This window comes from Eurosta solidaginis, chromosome 5 (assembly GCF_040869045.1).
Source record: "Eurosta solidaginis isolate ZX-2024a chromosome 5, ASM4086904v1, whole genome shotgun sequence".
Lineage (NCBI taxonomy): Eukaryota > Metazoa > Arthropoda > Insecta > Diptera > Tephritidae > Eurosta > Eurosta solidaginis.
The window spans coordinates 28,650,637-28,670,602 of record NC_090323.1 but is presented as its reverse complement, the minus strand read 5'-3'; the positions used below and the strand labels follow the sequence as shown (position 1 = coordinate 28,670,602).

The following is a 19,966-nucleotide window of genomic DNA, read 5'->3' as shown; positions in this document are numbered from 1 at the left end:
GAAAAATATTTTATTTCCACCGACCATTTTGCGCAAATGCAATATGTTTTATTGTATAAACCTTTTGCTTGCCATTGTGCGCCTTAAAAAATTAATAAACGGTCTTGTCTTGTTGCTTGCTAATAAGCGAATGAACTAAGCAAACCGATGCATTAAGTGATGTGTGTGATCATCGCGCTCTCACTAACACATCTGCATTTTCATTTTGCCGACGTCAGAAAGAAAAATACTTCCTACGAAACAGTCGAAACAATGTAATGAATGATGTGTAAAATTCGGCACATCATTCATTACATTGTTTCGACATTTTGTTCTTCGGCATTTTATTTTTCGATATTTTAATTTTCAAAATTAGCTATGTTTTTGTTTAACAACTACATATATACATACGCGTTCGCTTAAACTTTATATGGACTGCTAAGCGTTAAACTTAATAAACTCTTCTGAAATTGCTGCGCAGAAAATTGGTACTCCTAAATTTCAATACGCATTATACTCAGATGCCACTGAAATATGTGTCTATGTTTCAGCTCTACACTAATTCTATGTATTACCTCTACAAATGGTGTGTGTCCACTATTCACAGAAACCGATTCAGCTATAGGTTATACACAGACACACAACAGAGGTTTGTGTCTTCGCTTTTCGGTACATGTTCTGTAGCAAGTTGCCGCTAGATGGGTCTCCTAAGCATTATCTAAGTAACAATAAGCGTTTTTTACGCGCAAACGTAGACGTATATACCTGTGAAAAAACACGACTATTCTTGGTTCTCGACATTTTTTTTCGGCATTTTTAGTTTCGACATTTAAATTTTCGACATATCGTATCAGACCAGTTTTGAACACAAATTCTGAGATAACACGGTTTTTAATCGATTTCTGAAATAGGGCGTTTTTCAAACTTATTATAAAATATGGCGTTATTCAAAAGCGTTTTTAAAACGGCAGCCGAGATAAGGTGGTATTCTACTCAGCAGTCGATATACATATACGAGATACTGAACTTAATCACAAAATCGTCCTTATTGAAATACACTATCAGCTTCCTATACTACGTTGAAACAATATCGCGACATATCCATTTTCATTCATCAAAGTGTATACTCATATTTCTAATACTGTCTACTAATAATTAACTTTATTCGGTTCTTACTGGTATTCGTACTATAACTGCACGGTTAATACGCCAATTTAAGTAAACTTCACTCTAAAACGTTTTGATTGCAACTGATGGCACAGCTCCATTTAACTGCGCTTTTATATGCCCTTTTGGCGGGAATTTTATGACTCATTTCTGCGGTTGAATCGTTACATCCGTGAATCTAATGAAACGAAATTTTTTCAAATGAATAAAACTTTTTTCAAATCAAATGAGACCAAATACAACTTTTCCATACCAAATGAAACTTTCTTCAAATGAACTGAAACTTTTTTCAAATCAAATGCAACTTTTTTTACGACAAATGAAATTTTTTTAAAATCAAAGGGAACTTTTTGCAAATTGAATGAAACTTTGTTCAAATTAATTGAAACATCTTTCACCTCAAAAGAAACTTTTTTTCAAATCAACAGAGTTTTTTTTTCAAATGAAATAAAAAGTTTCATTCCATTTGAAAAAAGTGTCATTTGATTTGTTTCAGTTGATTTGAAAAAAGGTCATTTGGTATGAGAATGTCTCATTTAATTTGAAAAGTTTCATTTGGTTTGAAATAAGTTTAATTTGACTTGAAAAAAGTTTCATTTGATTTGTGAGAGGTTTAATTTGATTTGAAAAAAGTTTCGTTTAATTTGAAAAGTTTCATTTGATTTGGGAAAAAGTTTGATCTGACAAAAATTTCGTTTTATTCGAAAAAAGTTTCACGTGACTTAAAAAAAAATCTTTATTTGATTAAAAAAATTTTAATACATTAATTTTGGGCCAATTTTTTGTTACAATTGTAATTATTTGGAGCTTTTAGGCCGCTAAAATAAAGACAAAACACAAGGTTTCTCTTTTCCTCCTACGCGTTTCGATGAAATTTTTTCATCTTCATCAGGGAGACTGTATATTTATAATAAAATATGATATAAAACAAAACAAACATTAGCACATTACTTAGTATTACACAATTTACATCACTCTGTTGTTAACATAATACTTACATTCAATCTATAACATTGAAACTTTTAACATCTAACACATAAATAAACAAAACTTTACATTTAATTTACTGCCACCATTCATGTTTCCTGCTTCATCCATTGGCTGATAATGCCGTCATATAAGCGCAGTTTATATTGTTGACGTCTTCTTTGAAATTCATTGCAGTATTGATTTTTTGTTGTATTCGTAGAGCTTCCAGCGTCATTCGTGTTCGTTCTTTCCCCTCAACGTCTAACATTTTCGCGTTTTCGAAGTCCGTTGTGTGTCCCTTGTTGGTCAAATGTTCGCATAGTGCTGTTGTTGTTTTTCTATTTTTGGCGTCTAGTCTATGTTCGTTTATTCGTACATTTAGCGATCGCTTCGTCGTTCCAATGTATATTTGATTGCAAGTTTCTCCTGCGCTCCCATTACATTTTATTTCGTATACCACATTATGTTGTTGTTCTTTGTCGATTTTGTCTTTTGTTTGTATAAAGATTGTGTTCAAAGTTCGAATTGGTTTATGCGCAAATTTTATATTGTTGTTGCGTGTGATGCTATACAATGTTTTGTTGTCCGTTAATCCTGGTATGTAATTGACGCCTGCATATATTTGCTTTTCTTTTGCATTCTTTTGATCAGTGATGCTTTGCGCGCAGTTGGTTTGACTAATTGTTGTTGCTATCCATGCATCTATTAATGTATTAGGGTAGCCATTCTTATATAAAATATTTTTAATTTTTTTAAAATTTGTGGTCATGAACTCCTGTTCACTTAAATTGTAGATTTTCTTTATAAAGCTTATGGCCGTGTTCTTTTTTTGTATCCATGGGTGATTTGAATGGTAGTTTATTATTCTAGATGATGATACGGCTTTAGCATACCAATTAGATTTTAGGGTTTGGTTCGATTTTATAACTTCGATATCTAGGAAGGGCAACTTGTTGTTTTTCTCTTTCTCTACTGTAAATTTTATTTTGGTATGTTGGTTATTTAGTGTTTTAAGTATTTCTTCCACGTCCTTAGTTTTAATTATAGCGAATATATAATCTACATATTTGTTTATGTATTTGATATATATGTCCTTTAATTTAAGCTCAGCAATGCTGTCGTCAATTATTTTGTCTAAGACTATATCAGCTACAGTGGGCGATAGAGGATTCCCCATGGGCATGCCATACACCTGTTGATAGAACGTACCATCATAGGTGAAATAGTTGTTATCCCTCAAGCAGAATTCGAGACAGGCTTGAAATTGTTTCTTCGATAATGTTGTGTGCATTTCTAGGTCACTCCACTGTTTTATGATCGTATTTATCGCTAGATGAATTGGTATATTAGTAAAGAAGGATACCACGTCGAAAGGGAGGATCTTAAAAAGAGATTAGACGGACAGGACTTAAACTTAGTTTTGGAAAACCAAATACAATTTACCAAGAAAATAAACACTGATACAGAACAACATTTAAACTCAAAAATGTTCATGACCACAAATTTTAAAAAAATTAAAAATATTTTATATAAGAATGGCTACCTTAATACATTAATGGACGCATGGATAGCAACAACAATTAGTCAAACCAACTGCGCGCAAAGCATCACTGAACAAAAGAATGCAAAAGAAAAGCAAATACATATATGCAGGCGTCAATTACATACCAGGATTAACGGACAACAAAACCATTGTTTACTATATAGTTTGGCAGCTTAAGTAAAGGTTATGTTGCGAATAGAGTGGAAGGCAGTGGACTAGGCAGTCGAATGTCATATAATGAAGGAATGGTGTTCGGAGATTTTTCAAAGTTAAAAAAAAAATGATAAAAGCTTTAATATAAATAAAACTATTGTTTCAATAACAACAAAAACGCCATATATATTCTGTATACATAAATTTGTAAGGATTATCTCACTTTAAAATTTGAATTAAATAATCTAAAGTTTTTTTTTGAAACAGAGTCGAGAACTGTGCGTATGAATGTGCGAGTTTTCACCGATCAGCTGTTAGTTGCGCTACTTGGTAAAATTTACAATGTTTATATGCTTTAAAACGCATGAAATTGTTAAAATAAAGTTGAAAAAAATGATAAAAACTTTAATATAAATAAAAAGATTGTTTTAATAACAACAAAAACGCCTTATATATTCTATATATACATAAAGTCGTAAGGATTATCTCACTTTAAAATTTAAGCTTAATAAACTAAAGTTTTTTTTTTGAAACTGAGTCGAGAACTGTGCGTGTGAATGTGCGAATTTTCACCGATCAGCTGTTAATTGCGCTACTTGGTAAGATATACAATGAACAAAACATTGTATAGCATAACACGCAACAACGACATAAAATTTGCGCATAAACCAAATCGAACTTTGAACACAATCTTTACACAAACAAAAGACAAAATCGACAAAGAACAACAACATAATGTGGTATACGAAATAAAATGTAAAGGGAGCGCAGGAGAAACTTGCAATCAAATATACATTGGAACGACGAAGCGATCGCTAAGTGTACGAATAAACGAACATAGACTAGACGCCAAAAATAGAAAAACAACAACAGCACTATGCGAACATTTGACCAACAAAGGACACACAGCGGACTTCGAAAACGCGAAAATATTAGACGTTGAGGGGAATGAACGAACACGAATGACGCTGGAAGCTCTCCGAATACAACAAAAAATCAATACTGCAATGAATTTCAAAGAAGACGTCAACAATATAAACTGCGCTTATATGACGGCATTATCAGCCAATGGATGAAGCAGGAAACATGAAAGGTGGCAGTAAATTAAATGTAAAGTTTTGTTTATTTATGTGTTAGATGTTAAAATTTTCAATGTTATAGATTGAATGTAAGTATTATGTTAACAACATAGTGATGTAAATTGTGTAATACTAAGTAATGTGCTAATGTTTGTTTTGTTTTATATCATATTTTATTATAAATATACAGTCTCCCTGATGAAGATGAAAAAATTTCATCGAAACGCGTAGGAGGAAAAGAGAAACCTTGTGTTTTGTCTTTATTTTAGCAGCCTAAAAGCTTCAAATAATTACAAAAAAATTTTAATTTTGTTTGAAAAAAGTTTCATTTGATTTGAAAAAGTTTCATTTTATTTGAAAAATATTTGATTTGATTTGTGAAAGCTTTAATTTGATTTGGAAAACGTTTCATTTGATTTGAAAAAGGTTTCCTTTGATTTAAAACAAATTTTATTTTATTTGAAAAAAATTCCATTTGTGGTGAAAAAAGTTTCATGTGACTTGAAAAAAGTGTCCTTAGATATAAATGTTTTAACAAAACTTTGACACCTTCAAAAGTCTTGATAAATCCCATTTGACTTAAAAGACTGACGTATCGTGCAAATTTTTTTATGTCGTTGCCATTCCATAACCGTATTTTACGATTCGACTTCTGATTATTCATACATCTGTATTCCGTACTTATTCTAGAAAGTTCGTATGTAGATATGTAACTTTATCGCCATTGCTCAACCACAATTTTAATATTTCCCGCGTTGAATTCAAATATTTCTTATCTACATACACGTGTACATATTTTATTGGAGGGTGATCAGCGGCTTTTTCATGTTGAGTTGTAATTACAAAAATTTTGATTACATATATATTAGGGTGGGTCGATTTGTTGGGAGGCAAAAATGTTTGTATGGTGAACCCCCAGGGGGGTTGCAGGGGGTGTGCCACTGGCATCGGTGGGTCGGGCCTCCAAAGTTAGTGGGGATCGGTCATACATTTGGACTCGATTGGAGCACTCTAAATGGGTCAAAGTGGGATTTTTCAAAATTTGCCCCTACCCAAAAGTTCGACCCAAATTGGGGTGGGGGGACATCAGAATTCGTTTTAGAGGTATGATTCCTTCGGCAAAGTTTCTTATTTTGACCCTAGAATACGATTTTCACAGAGCAATGAGCGATTTTTAAATCGACCCGCCCTAATAACTATGTATGTACATATATTTAGTGCAATCTAATATATAAAATTCTTGTGTCACGGTGTTAGAGGCATAAATCCTCCGAAACGGCTAAACCGATTCTCATGAAACTTTGTGAGCATATTGTGTAGGTCAGAGAATCGGCCAGCGTCTACCTTTTTTCACTAGGTGGATAGGGTCTTGAGATCAAAACGTGGACGTGGGTAATCCTGGGAAGTGTTTGTACAATATGGGTATCAAATAGAAGCTGTTTATGTGTACTTTGATTCGGGGTATTATTTGTACCCCTGGGTGACTAGGGTCTCGAGATATAGGGCAAAACGTGGACCCGGGTACCCCTAGAATATGTTTATGCAATATGGGTATCAAATTGCAGCTGTTGATGTGTGCTTTAGTACAGAGTATTTTTTATACTGCTGGGTGACTAGGGTATCGAGATATAGACCAAAACGTGGACCTGGGTAACTCTTGGATGTGTGAGCTGTTGATGTTAGCTTAAGGGCCGTTTTCTCATGTAGCCTTTATTTTTAGCGCTCACTTTATCCTGCCTATAAATGATTTTTCCTTTGCTCAAGTTCTTTTTAAATTACCGGGCGGAAAAATTTACCGGCAGCTCATCTGCCCTTTAAAATTTATTTTTAGGTTTAAACGTAAATAAAAACAAGTAAGGAAGGCTAAGTTCGGGTGTAACCGATCATTACATACTCAGCTGAGAGCTTAGCTGCGTTGCTTTCGTAGGATTTCGTAGATGGTTTATAAGTGGTTTTTAATTCCATATTACATGCATTTGGGAAATATCGACCAAATTGTAGACCAAGGGTGACGTTTTTTGGAACGATGTTCCTTCATCCTTTGTCAAATAAGGGAAAATCACCATGTAGGAAAATGCACCTAGGGTAATCCTGGAATGTGTTTGTATGACATGGGTATCAAATGAAAGGTATTAAAGAGTATTTTAAAAGGGAGTGTGCCTTAGTCCTATAGGTGGACGCCATTTAGGGATATCGCCATAAGGGTGGACCAGGGGTGACCCTAGAATCTGTTTGTACGATATGGGTATGAAATTAAAGGTATTAATGAGGGTTTTAAGAGAGAGTGGTGGTAGTTGTTTTAATAGTTACCAAGAGTCGTAATTTAAATTATATTTGTTAACAACGAAGAATTTTCTACCATAAATAAAGTATACTTTCACTGTCTACAACGCTTTCTATTATAAATACAACCCTATGGTAAGTTTTAATATTTGGCGTACTTTGTACACAGAGTATATTAACTTTGATTGGATAACGTTGGTTGTACAGGTATAAAGGAATCGAGATAGATATAGACTTCCATATATCAAAATCATCAGTATCGAAAAAAATTTGATTGAGCCATGTCCGTCTGTCCGTTAACACGATAACTTGAGTAAATATTGAGATATCTTCACCAAATTTGGCATACGAGCTTATCTGGACCAAAAATAGATTGGTATTGAAAATAAGCGAAATCGGCCCTTTTTATATATATAACATTTTGGAAAACACAAAAACCTGATTATTTAGTAAATAATACACCTAGAATGTTGAAATTTGACGTGTGGACTGATATTGAGACTCTTGATAAAAATTTGAAAAATTTTTTTAAAATGGGCGTGGCACCGCCCACTTGTGATAAAATCAATTTTACATATACTATTAATCATGAATCAAAAATCTTTAAACCTATCGTTACAAAATTCGGCAGAGAGGTTGCCTTTACTATAAGGAATGCTTTGAAGAAAAATTAACGAAATCGGTTAAGGACCACGCCCACTTTTATATAAAAGATTTTTAAAAGGGTCGTGGACGAATAAAATAAGCTATATCTTTGCAAAGAAAAGGTTTTATATCAAAGGTATTTCATTTCCCAAGTGGATTTATAACAATAAATAGGAAAAACTTCAAGTTTTAAAAAATGGGCGTGGCACCGCCCCTTTTATGACTAAGCAATTTTCTATTTTTCGGGAGCCATAACTGGAAGAAAAATTAACGGATCGTAATAAAATTGGGTACACAAATTTTCTCTATAGTAGAAAATATTTCTAGTAAAAATGGACGGGATCGGTTAAAGACCACGGCAACTTAGATATAAAACTAGTTTAAAGACTAGAATAATTAGCAAAAAATAGTTTTGAATCAATGATATTTCACTTATCGAGTTTTATTGTAAGAGGAAATGGGGAGAAATTGAAAAAAATTCCATCCGATTGGAAAAGAGATTCAGTTTATTTGTAAAATATTTTATGCGATTTGGAAAATGTTTCATTTGAAGTGAAATTAGCAGGGTTACGTGATGTTTATTTGAATGAATTACGAATCCAAAAATAAAATGTATTTTTTATTTGAAAATGTTTTCAAATGAAAGATATTTTTTATCTTTTATTTGAGTCGGCATTCAAATAAAAGGTACTTTATATTTGTTATTTGATTCCTCAGCCGAATCATAGATACCGTTTATTTTTTATTTACTCGGCGTGCAAATAAAAAATATTTATTATTTGTTATTTGATTCTTCAGGCGAATGAAAGATATTTCTATTTTTTATTTACTCGGCGTTCAAATAAAAAATATTTTTTATTTGTTATTTGATTCTTCAGCCAAATCTTACTTACTTAATTGGCGCTTAACCGTTTAAACGGTTATGACCGTCCAACAAGGCGCGCCATTCGCTCCTTCTCTCTGCCAACCGGCGCCCACCAAGGGAGTTTAATTCGTTTTCCACCTGGTCCTTCCAACGGAGTGGTGGCCGCCCTCTACCTCTGCTTCCATAGGGGGGTTCCGATAGAAACACTTTCTTGGCCGGAGCTTTATCTTTCATTCGCATAACATGGCCTAGCCAGGGCAGCCGCTGCGTTTTAATTCGCTGGACTATGTTGATGTCTGCGTAGAGCTCGTACAGCTCATCGTTAATTCTTCTTCTGTACCCGCCATCCCCAACGCGAGAGGTCCATAAATCTTTCGAGTAACTTTTCTCTCGAACACTCCCAGAGACGGGAACGATAAGTGACTTGTAGAGTATGATTTTCGTTTGCCAAGAGAGAGGAATTTACTTTTCAATTGCCTACCTAGTCCAAAGTAGCATTTATTGGCAAGAGTGATTCTTCGCTGGATTTCAGAGCTGATGTTGTTGGTAGTGTTGATGCTGGTTCCGAAATAAACGAAGTCTTTTACTAATTCGAAATTATGACTGCCAACAGTAGCGAGGTTGCCAAGGCGCGTATGCGCTGACTCTTTGCTAGATGACAGCAGGTACTTCGTTTTGTCCTCATTCAACATCAAACCCATCTTTACCGCTTCTTTTTCCAGTTTGACGAAAGAAGAACAAACGGCGCGGGTGTTTAGGCCGATGATATCAATGTCACCAGCATATGCTAGTAATTGCACGCTTTTATAGAATCATATATGTTGTACTCCTATATTGCTACAAAAGGCTAGGTACATTCCCATACATCAGAGTGCCGATATATTTCTGTTTATACGTTTTTGTTTTTGTATTCAATAATCGAATGTACCTAAATTTAAATTTTTTTTCACACTTATGCTGCTACAATCGCAAAAATTGTATAGGCTGTCTTGTTTTGATTTCGAATTAAAAACACATTGCGAGCATTTTCTATTAGCAATATAGGAGTATTACATATATATATAGAATATTGTTCTAGAGCCGTTAAGTTCTACAGCTAGTATAATTTTCTCCAGCATCAAATTAAAGACATCGCACGATGGGGGGTAACCCTGTCTGAAACCCCGTTTAGTTTCGAACGGCTCGCAGAGGTCCTTTCCTATTCTGACTGAGCTGATGGTGTTGCTCAACGTAATTTTGCACAGCCCTATAAGTTTTGCGGGGAAACCAAATTCAGACATCATGAACCTCGTGCTGGATATGACCATGTTTCGAGTACCGACAAAGTTAATCAGCCTCACTCCGTTAGGAGAAGTTTCATTGCGTAGGCTGAACTTTCCGACTGTACGGTCAAGAACACGTTCTTTGCCCACCCTGGCGTTAAAGTCGCCAAGCACGACTTTTCTATCATCATGATATAAAAGTCGTGTCGCTTTCATATGTGTCCGCAAATTTCAGTACAAAATTGTGGAATCTTGCAAACGATTTCGAGTAAGTTCTCGTGAAGCTAGAGTCTTGAAACTTGGAACATACTTCAGAAACTGATCGCAGTTCAAAACAAGGAGAATATTGCGATCGGTTTTTAAAATAACGTACTCATTAGGTAAATACTTATATCTATTATTGTTTCAAAGTTAAGTATTTACACAAGTGTTTGATTCTGATAGCATAAGGGTCGTTTTTTGTTATACATTATCGTATTTTAATATTCTTTTTGTATAAGCGAGACTTGTTGACATATCTTTTTTGTTATTGTCGTGCTTATATTATATATATGTGACCTGGAATAATGAAAGGGACCTATTGTGTGAAAACACGTTTTCGAGAAAAACGCTTTTAAAGTTTTTGTTTAGCTTGACTTTGCGGCCGGCCGTTGTGAACGAATTTTATAATTAAAATTTAAGCAACTTCCCGATAAGCTGCAAGCTCGAAACTTGGAATGTAGTTCAGAACCCGATGACAATGCAATAATAAGAAAAAAAACTCCGATAGCTGGCGCGTGGATCGAAATATTTCAAAAAATCGCATTTGTGGTCCCCTTTCGATTTAAATACGATTTGTGAAAAAACTAAGAAAGATAGAAAACTGCGGTTTGTTCCATGGAAAGAGCGTTAAATTTCCTACATACAAGAATCACCCAATCGGATTGGGAGATTTTTGTTCGACTTTTGGCATTAAAAGTATTTTGGAAAGAGTAATAAAAAAGGGGCGCATCCCGCCCATTTGAAAAATTTGTTCTAAGCTCAACCATACCACTACTGGGGTAGAATATCTGTCAAATGTAGTTAAATACCATAAAGTTATTGCAAACTTTGTTAAGGGTAGACCTTAAGGAAAAGTGGGCGTGGTCTTTAACCGATTTTGATTATCTTCACTCAGTCTATATAACTTGGCAAGGATAGTGTCTCTGCCAAATTTACAACGGCTTTTGATTTACGGCTTGTTAAACTTCCAAATTTTCTTCTTCTAAATGTGGGTAGTGCACGCCCATATGCCAAATTTTTTTGCAATTTATTTTTTGCGTCATAAAACCAATCCCCTTACTATATTTCATTAGATTAGCGGTATTCGTGTTTAAATTTTCAAATCTTTCCCACTTTTCTAAATTTTCGATATCAAAAAAGTGGGCGTGGTTGTTGTCCGATTTCACTCATTTTCAATACCAATCTATTCTGGGTCCAGATAAGCCCGTGTACCGATTTTGGTCATATCTCAATATTTGCTTAAGCTATGTTGTTAGGGGACGGACAGATATGGCTTAATCAAATTTTTTTTTCGATACTGAAGATTTTGTTATGTATATGGAAGTATGTAAAAAGAACATGCATTTGATTTATGTCACCTAATTACTCGTAGTCTTACGGTTGAAAAATTAGATTATCTTTCTTATGTATTTGTTGGTGGAGTTGCAATTTATTGCAGAGAGGTTTTAAACCCAAAGATAGTTTATTGTTCAGATGACGCAAGTGTGGTTGAATATATTTTCATTGAAATAGGTGACTCACGAACAAACTGCTTCGTAGCGTGTGTTTATAACCAGAGTAGGACTAACGATTTGGCAGATTTATTTAAGAAAATTTCTGAATTTACAGTTAAATACCAACATGTTGTCATCTGCGGAGATCTTAATGTTGATCTTCTTATTAACGATTCCCGTAGTAGAAGCATTCTTGGTAATTTTCAGGCTTATGACTTGAACATTGTTAACCAGTTCGCGACACGCTTTGCGCCAAATAGTAAACCTAGCATGCTAGATCTTATATGCGTTAACAATACTAAGTTTGTAAACCATGTTGACCAAATTCCTATGGAGGGTATCTCTGACCATGAAATGATTTTCCTATCCTATGGTTTAAAATTTAATGCAATAGAGCACGACATAGAATTAACGTACCGAGATTTCAATCGCATAGTGATAGAAGCATTAAATGAAGAGGCCTCTCGTCTGGACTGGAGTGGATGTTTTTCATTTTCTCAGTTAGACGAAAAGTTGAAATATTTTAATAATCTTGTCCACTACCTCTTCAGTAGATTTGTACCTCTTAAAACCATTAGAGTTCGAAGTAATAAGAAACCATGGTTTACAAGAGAAATTTTAAATCTAATAAAAAGACGGGGTATAGCATACGGGGAATGGAAGATATCTCAGAGTAAAAACCACTGGGAAGCTTACCGCCTTTTGCGTAACCAAGCTACCCTGTGCATTCGGAATGCCAAGATAGCATACCTAAACACAAAATTTAATAATAATTTGCCCCCTAAAACGCTTTGGAAAAATCTTCGCTCATTGGGAATATCTAATAACAGTAAAATTCAATGTAATTTTGATCCAAAGAAATGAACCAACATTTTTTGGGCAGTAGTTCTGATGGTAATACTAATGATAGTATCGATAATATGTCTTTCAGTGTAGGCAGTAGACCAAATATCAATAGCTTCGATTTCTCAGTGGTTACAGAAGCTGAAGTGTTAAACGCTATATTTGATATTAATCGATGAAATTAGCATACGATTTATCAAACTAATCCTTCCTGTTGTTATCTCTCCGCTTACTCACATTTTCAATTTTTCTGTAACTAGCAGTAGTTTTTCTAGACAATGGAAAATAGCCAATATTGTCCCGGTCCCCAAAACTAAGTCTCCGAGTTCCTGCAATGAGTTTAGACCGATAAGTCTATTGCCTTCTTTATCGAAGGTATATGAGAAGTTATTGGCAACGCAAATAACTGAACATACAACTACGAATAATTTGCTATCGGACGTCCAGTCGGGATTCAGAAGAGGGCACAGCTGTGCGTCATCCGTGTTAAAGATTCTTGAAGATATACGACCAGCCTATGACAATAATGAACTCACTGTGTTAGTACTACTGGATTTCTCCAAAGCTTTTGATACGGTTGATTTCAAAATACTTCTTTTCAAGCTCGAAGCCAGCTATAATTTCAGCCCTTTTGCAATCAAGTTAATGAGAAGTTATCTCCTCGAGCGATTTCAACAGGTTCAATGCGATAACCAAGTCTCTAGTCTAAAACCAATCACATCTGGTGTTCCACAGGGGTCGATCATTGTTTACACTCTTCATCAGTGACATAGTTACTTGTTGCCACAATGCCTCCATACATTTATATGCAGACGATAGCCAATTATACATGTCTCGACCTATCGGTCTTTCTGAAGACTTATTTGCTAGACTGAATGAAGACTTAAGACGTATAGCAAATTGGCTAACCTAAATAAATTATCTCTCAATGCAGCTAAATCTAAGGCGATTGCGTTAGCAAACACATCAAATGACGTAAACAACTTTCCTGATATTATTCTCAATGGAGATAAAATCATTTTTCATAATGTGGTAACTAATTTAGGTTATTATAAAATCAACTCTAAACTGACTCGTGTTGACCATATCAACCTTGTGGTGGGGAAGATATATAATACCTTGCGTAATTTATACAGAACTACCTATTTGTTACCACGAGACGCTAAGATGAAACTGTTCAAAGCTCTAATAATACCTCAAGTCTCTTATGGTGAACTAATATATGGTAACCTGGACTCAATGTCACTCAACAAATTGCAGCTGACCTTTAACAATGTTGCCCGGTTTGTTTTTTCTAAAAATAAATTTGATCACATTTCTTCATATGCAATGCAGATTCTCGGATGCGATATTTATAATTTCCTAAAAATGCGAAATTTCTGTTTTTTGCATAAGCTAATACACTCACAAAAGCCGCCGTACTTATTTAACAAACTAAGTTTCTGCCAATCTACACGGACTTTGAATCTATTAGTCCCGAATTTTAAGTACACAACGTCATCCAGAATGTTCTTTGTCAGTACAATCCGTCTATGGAACTCACTCCCATACGCGACTAAAGCTATTAGGAAAGCAGGATGTTTTAAGCAGGCAGTATTACTTTTTCTCAACTCTTAACTTACCTTTTAATTATATATCTTTATCCTTGTCACAAAAATTTTGAACTGAGGATGTTTAATTGTTAAAAAATAAGTTTATTTTATTATCTTTTTAACTCTTGTATTTACGTTATATTATATTATATAGATTATATTATATTATATTACTCTACTTTTATTTTTGATAATGTGATACGATTGATGTACTATCTAAAAGACTATGTCTTACTTGTACAAAAAAACTCAAATAAATGAAATGAAATGAAATGTATATACATACATATGTATATGTACCTTGATTCCTTTATACCTGTATGACCAAGCTTTATCCAATCAAAGATATAATACCATGTGTACAAGTACAGCTTGGTATAAAAAAAACTGATCTTCATTTTCATATTCAGGTCACATCCATATGTGTCTGCACATTTCAGTACAATATTTTGGAATCTTGCAAACGATTTCGAGTAAGTTGAAAATTGGAACATACATGCTTCAGAAACTGATGGCAGTACAAAACAAGGACAATATTGCGATCTGTTTTTAAAATAACATACTCATCAGGTAAAAACTTATATCTATTATTGTTTCAAGGTTACACACGTGTTTGGTTCTGATAGCATAAGGGCCGTTTTTTGTTATACATTATCGTATTTTAATGTTCTTTTTGTATAAGCGAAACTTGTTGTCATTTCTTTTTTGTTATTGTCGTGCTTATATTACATATATGTACATATGTATATGCGTGTACATATGTCCGGTTTGTAAGTAGTTGGTTAAGCTAAACTTAAACTAAGTTTCCTTAACTTAATTTAAACTCCAGTTAAACTAATCAGCAGTTTTTCAGTCACAGTTTAAGGCCACCTTTCGTGTTGGCTTTATGTGCGGCAACATTATTTACCCAACAAACATGGAAACATACTCCAGCGAAAATATATATCTAGTTCCAAAAGTGAAATCCAACATCACTATTTAATTATTTTTAAACCAGATAGTTCTCGAGTTCATATCCAACTTCATTCTCCAATCACTACCGACCTTTGAGACATTTTGTAAAATTAAGAGTTTTCGAGTTGATCTCAAACGTCGTTAATATTTTCCAATTATTATCCAACTTTCGAGAGATTTTGAGGTATGTGCAGTTCCAAAATATTAACTCAAATAACAGGGCCAGAAAATTATAAATCCATAATTGCATTTTGTCAGAAGAATTGTTACTCTCTAATAATAAATGAAACGACTGATATATGTATATCAAAAAATTTGGCAGTTTCGATTCGAATTTTTTATAAAAAGTGCATTGATAGATTATAGTGATAGATAGATTCATACCATTGACCGATAGTAGCACGTAGGGTATTTTTAATGCCATTATTAAATCTTTAAAAGACCATTCAATACCACTTGAAAAAATGTTTGGTTTCACTGCCGACAATTGCTCGGTTATGATGGGAGCAAAAGCGGAGTGCAATCAAGGCTGAAGCAAGTTGTTCCAAATCTGCATGTTAATGGATGTCTTTGTCACATTTTAAATTTAGCTTCAATGGCCGCTTGTAATGCATTTCCCAACAAAATTGATACATTTTTAAAAGACGTAAACTATCATTTTTGGATAACCTGCCGTAAGGACTGTGGAGTTTCAGAGTTTTCAAGAACATTTCGGTACAGAAATGCATGTTATACTAAAGTACGCCCCCACAAGGTGGCTTTCTGGACAAGCAGTCATAGATAGAATTCTTGAGCAATGGAATACCCTCAGGTATTATTTAAAACTTTACGTATTTGAAAATAAAAGCAGTAATCAAAATATTAATCTTATATCTGAAAATTTTCAAAGTCCTATTTATAAAGTATATTTTACATTTCTTTCTTATATTTTAAATGAAATAAATAATGTGAATATAGAAATGCAGTCTGAAGATATTCGCATACATTTACTTATTACCAAGTTAAAAATTTGATAAAAAACCTTATTTAGACTCCACTCCTATTTGGATGTTAAATATTGATTCAGACGACAATCACTTAACCCCAGATGAAGTTTACTGCTGTGTTAATGTGGATATTATTATATCAACCAATCTTTTCGAAAAAGCTGAATACACATATTTAAGAGCTGTGCTAAACAATTTTATATACAAATTTGTAGTACGTAAAGTAAATTTAAATGATAAAACTTTGTTGTCGGCTGCAAAGCTTTCACCAAAAAGTATTTTAAGCGGCGAAACAAATTGTATTGTGCCTTTAGTTATGGACTGGTTTCCGCAATCTGAATTTGATAAAATAGAGAAAATTAATTCCGAAATTAGAGCTTTAGCAGAGAATGAGAGACTTAAAAATTCAAGAATTTAAATATATGCAGCTTTTGGGCAGAATTAAGATCACTTAAAAATGAATTAAACGCGCAAATGTTTTCCAATATTTATAGAATAGTTCAAGGCGTATTGTAGATTCCACATTCATCTACAAACGTAGAAAGGATATTTTTTATACAAAATTCAATTAAAACTAAGTGCAGAAATATACTTCAAATAAACACAGTTTCGAATTTAATAAAAACTAAAGACTCGATGAAATCAGCTAACAGTAGTTGTCATAATATAGATACGAAAAAAAGCATTTTGTCAACTGAGGTATTTAAAGAACTCAAAGAGTTTCCTGACTAAAAACAGTTTTTGGATGAAGAAGCAGAATATAACTCTAGTTTGGTTCAAATTCGCATCCGAAAACTTTTGGTACATATTTGGATGATTTGGTACATTTTTATTCCTCGTTTGGTACAAATTGAACAAGTAAGGAAGGTTAAGTTCGGGTGTAACCGAACATTACATACTCAGTTGAGAGCTATGGTGACAACATAAGGGAAAATAACCATGTAGGAAAATGAACCGAGGGTAATCATGGAATGTGTTTGTATGACATGTGTATCAAATGAAAGGCATTAAAGAGTATTTTATGAGGGAGTGAGCCATAGTTCTATAGGTGGAAGCCTTTTCGAAATATCGCCATAAAGGTGGACCAGGGGTGACTCTAGAATGTGTTTGTACGATATGGTATGAAATTAAAGGTATTAATGAGGGTTTTAAAAGAGAGTGGTGGTAGTTGTATGGGTGGTCGCCTTTTCGAAATATCGCCATAAAGATGGACCAGGTGTGACTCTAGAATGCGTTTGTACAATATGGGTATCAAATGAAAGGTATTAATGAGTATTTTAAAAGGGCGTGGGGCTTAGTTCTATAGGTGGACGTCTTTTCGAGATATCGCCATAAAGGTGGACCAGGGGTGACTCGAGAATGTGTTTGTACGATATGGGTATCAAATTAAAGGTATTAATGAGGGTTTTAAAAGGGAGTGGTGGTAGTTGTATATGTGAAGGCGTTTTCCAGATATCGACCAAAATGTGGACCAGGGTGACCCAGAACATCATCTGTTGGATACCGTTAATTTATTTATATATGTAATACCACGAACAGTATTCCTGCCAAGATTTCAAGGGTTGTTTATTTCGCCCTGCAGAACTTTTTCGTCAATAGACCAACCCAATTCCATGTTTCATCCCTTTTTCGTATTTGGTATAGAATTATGGCATTTTTAATTTTTCCAAACTTTCGATATCGAAAAAGTGGGCGTGGTCATAGTCGGATTTCGGTCATTTTTTATACCAATTCTAAGTCAGTTCAGATAAGTACGTGAACTGAGTTTAGTAAAGATGTATCGATTTTTGCGTCAAGTTATCGTGTTAACGGCCGAGCGGAAGGATAGACTGTGTATAAAAACTGGGCGTGGCTTCAACCGATTTCGTCCTTTTTCACAGAAATAAGTTATCGTCCTAGAATCTAAGCCCCTACCAAATTTCACAAGGATTGGTAAATTTTTGTTAGACTTGTGGCATTAAAAATATTCTATACGAATTAAATGAAAAAGGGCGGAGCCACGCCCTTTTTGAAATTTTGTTTTATTTTTGTATTTTGTTACACCATATCATTACTGGAGTTGAATGTTGACATAATTTACTTATATACTGTAAAGATATTAAATTTTTTGTTAAAATTTTACTTAAAAAATTTTTTTTTTAAAAGTGGGCGTGGTCGTTCTCCGATTTTGCAAATTTTTTTTAAGCATACATATAGTAATAGGAGTAACGTTACTGCCAAATTTCATCATGATATCTTCAAAGAATGCCAAATTACAGCTTGCAAAACTTTTAAATTACCTTCTTCTTTTAAAAGTGGGCGGTGCCACGCCCGTTGTCCAAAATTTTACTAATTTTCTATTCTGCGTCATAAGTCCAACTCACCTACCAAGTTTCATCGCTTTATCCGTCTTTGGTAATGAATTATCGCACTTTGTCGGTTTTTAGAAATGTTCGATATCGAAAAAGTGGGTGTGGTTATAGTCCGATATCGTTCATTTTAAATAGCGATCTGAGATGAGTGCTCAGGAACATACATACCAAATTTCATCAAGTTACCTCAAAATTTACTCAAGTTATCGTGTTAACGGACGGACGGACATGGCTGAATCAAATTTTTTTTTGATACTGATGATTTTGATATATGGAAGTCTATATCAATCTCGATTTCTTTGTACCTGTACAATCAACCGTTATCCAATCAATGTTAATATACTCCGTGAGCTCTGCTCAACTGAGTATAAAAAATCCATTTATCTTCCCTGGTTGATATCCTACGCTGAATATCGAGTTGAGGTGGAGTGGTGGTACCACCAAATCCAACAGCTGTTTATTGTGAGAAATAAAAACCTGGTTGATAGCAGTAATTAAGCATAATTAATCAAAAAGAAATTATATATATATTTTATTTTATTTTCGTGAAAATACTGTAGTATGGAATTTTACTTTTGAGTCCAGTTAGAGAACCACAAGTTGGGAATTAAATTCTTTCAACTTAAGCAATAGCATTTTTAATAAAAAATAAATGTAAGACGCGATAACCTCCGAAGAGATCTAAGGCTGAGCTTCGAGCGATAGCATTTTTTGCCTTATAAAAAAAAGCGCTCATTTGCTGAGTATGGTATGATTCTCGAGTTGAGCCACTGTTTCGAAACAACTCTTGAGATTTTAGAAGTAAGCCCAAATGCTTGGTGGGTATATTCGACGCCATTTCGAACGAACTCAAATAACTGATAGGTTAACTAGAGTTTAACCCTGCCAGATCGGCCGCTTAAGCTTAGCTTAAACTTCAGTTAAAGTAGACTGAAAAACTGCAGAATACGTTTAAGCGTAGCGTAACTGACAAACTGAGTTGAAAATGTACTGAAAAACCGGGCCTAAATCTCTCAAAGTATATACCATGATTCAACGGCTCATCTCATACCTTTATTCGGTGATAGCGAAGAAAAAAACTCTCGCTCATAAGAAGCAATTGCAATACCATCCAGCTATATTCTTAGCGTGACAACCATTGAACTGCACAGAGTATGACAGCAGTGATGGCGAAGATATGTCCACTTAAACAGTCAACGGAGCGTACACACTCCCGGAAGTAACGTATAGGTACTGTCTGCATAGATCTTAGCGCCATTTGCCAAAATATCTCAACTTATCCGCCATCATCACCATTCATCATGAATTGGCACTTAATCGCGATTTTGGCAGTTTCGTAACAAATCATGCCAGCTTTCCCTGTTTCGCGCTAACTGACGGCGATTGGGAGCACCATGAGAGGTCAAGTCTTCCTCCACCTTGGCCACTCTGTGGAGGTCTCTCCCTTCCACTGCTTCCAAACTGCTGTTTCGACTGAAGTACTTTCTTGGCCGCAGCGCCATCATGCACTTGTTGGAAAGAATTGTCCTCCATTTCATTTC

The 19,966-nt window shown here is 34.3% G+C and overlaps 1 protein-coding gene across 2 annotated transcripts in view; it reads right to left on the bottom strand.

Annotated features, from left to right (window-relative positions):
* The window catches only part of LOC137252433 (transcription factor Adf-1-like), a 66,344-nt gene extending 65,120 nt beyond the window's left edge, over nt 1-1,224 (bottom strand). Inside the window, exon 1 of one of the 2 annotated variants that reach the window (XM_067788105.1) lies at nt 1,156-1,224. The gene's annotated coding sequence lies outside the window, so the exon portion shown is untranslated. The remainder of the gene's footprint in view (nt 1-1,155) is intronic. The other variant, XM_067788106.1, reaches the window with a different exon arrangement.
* Nucleotides 1,225-19,966: the final 18,742 nt, after the last annotated feature.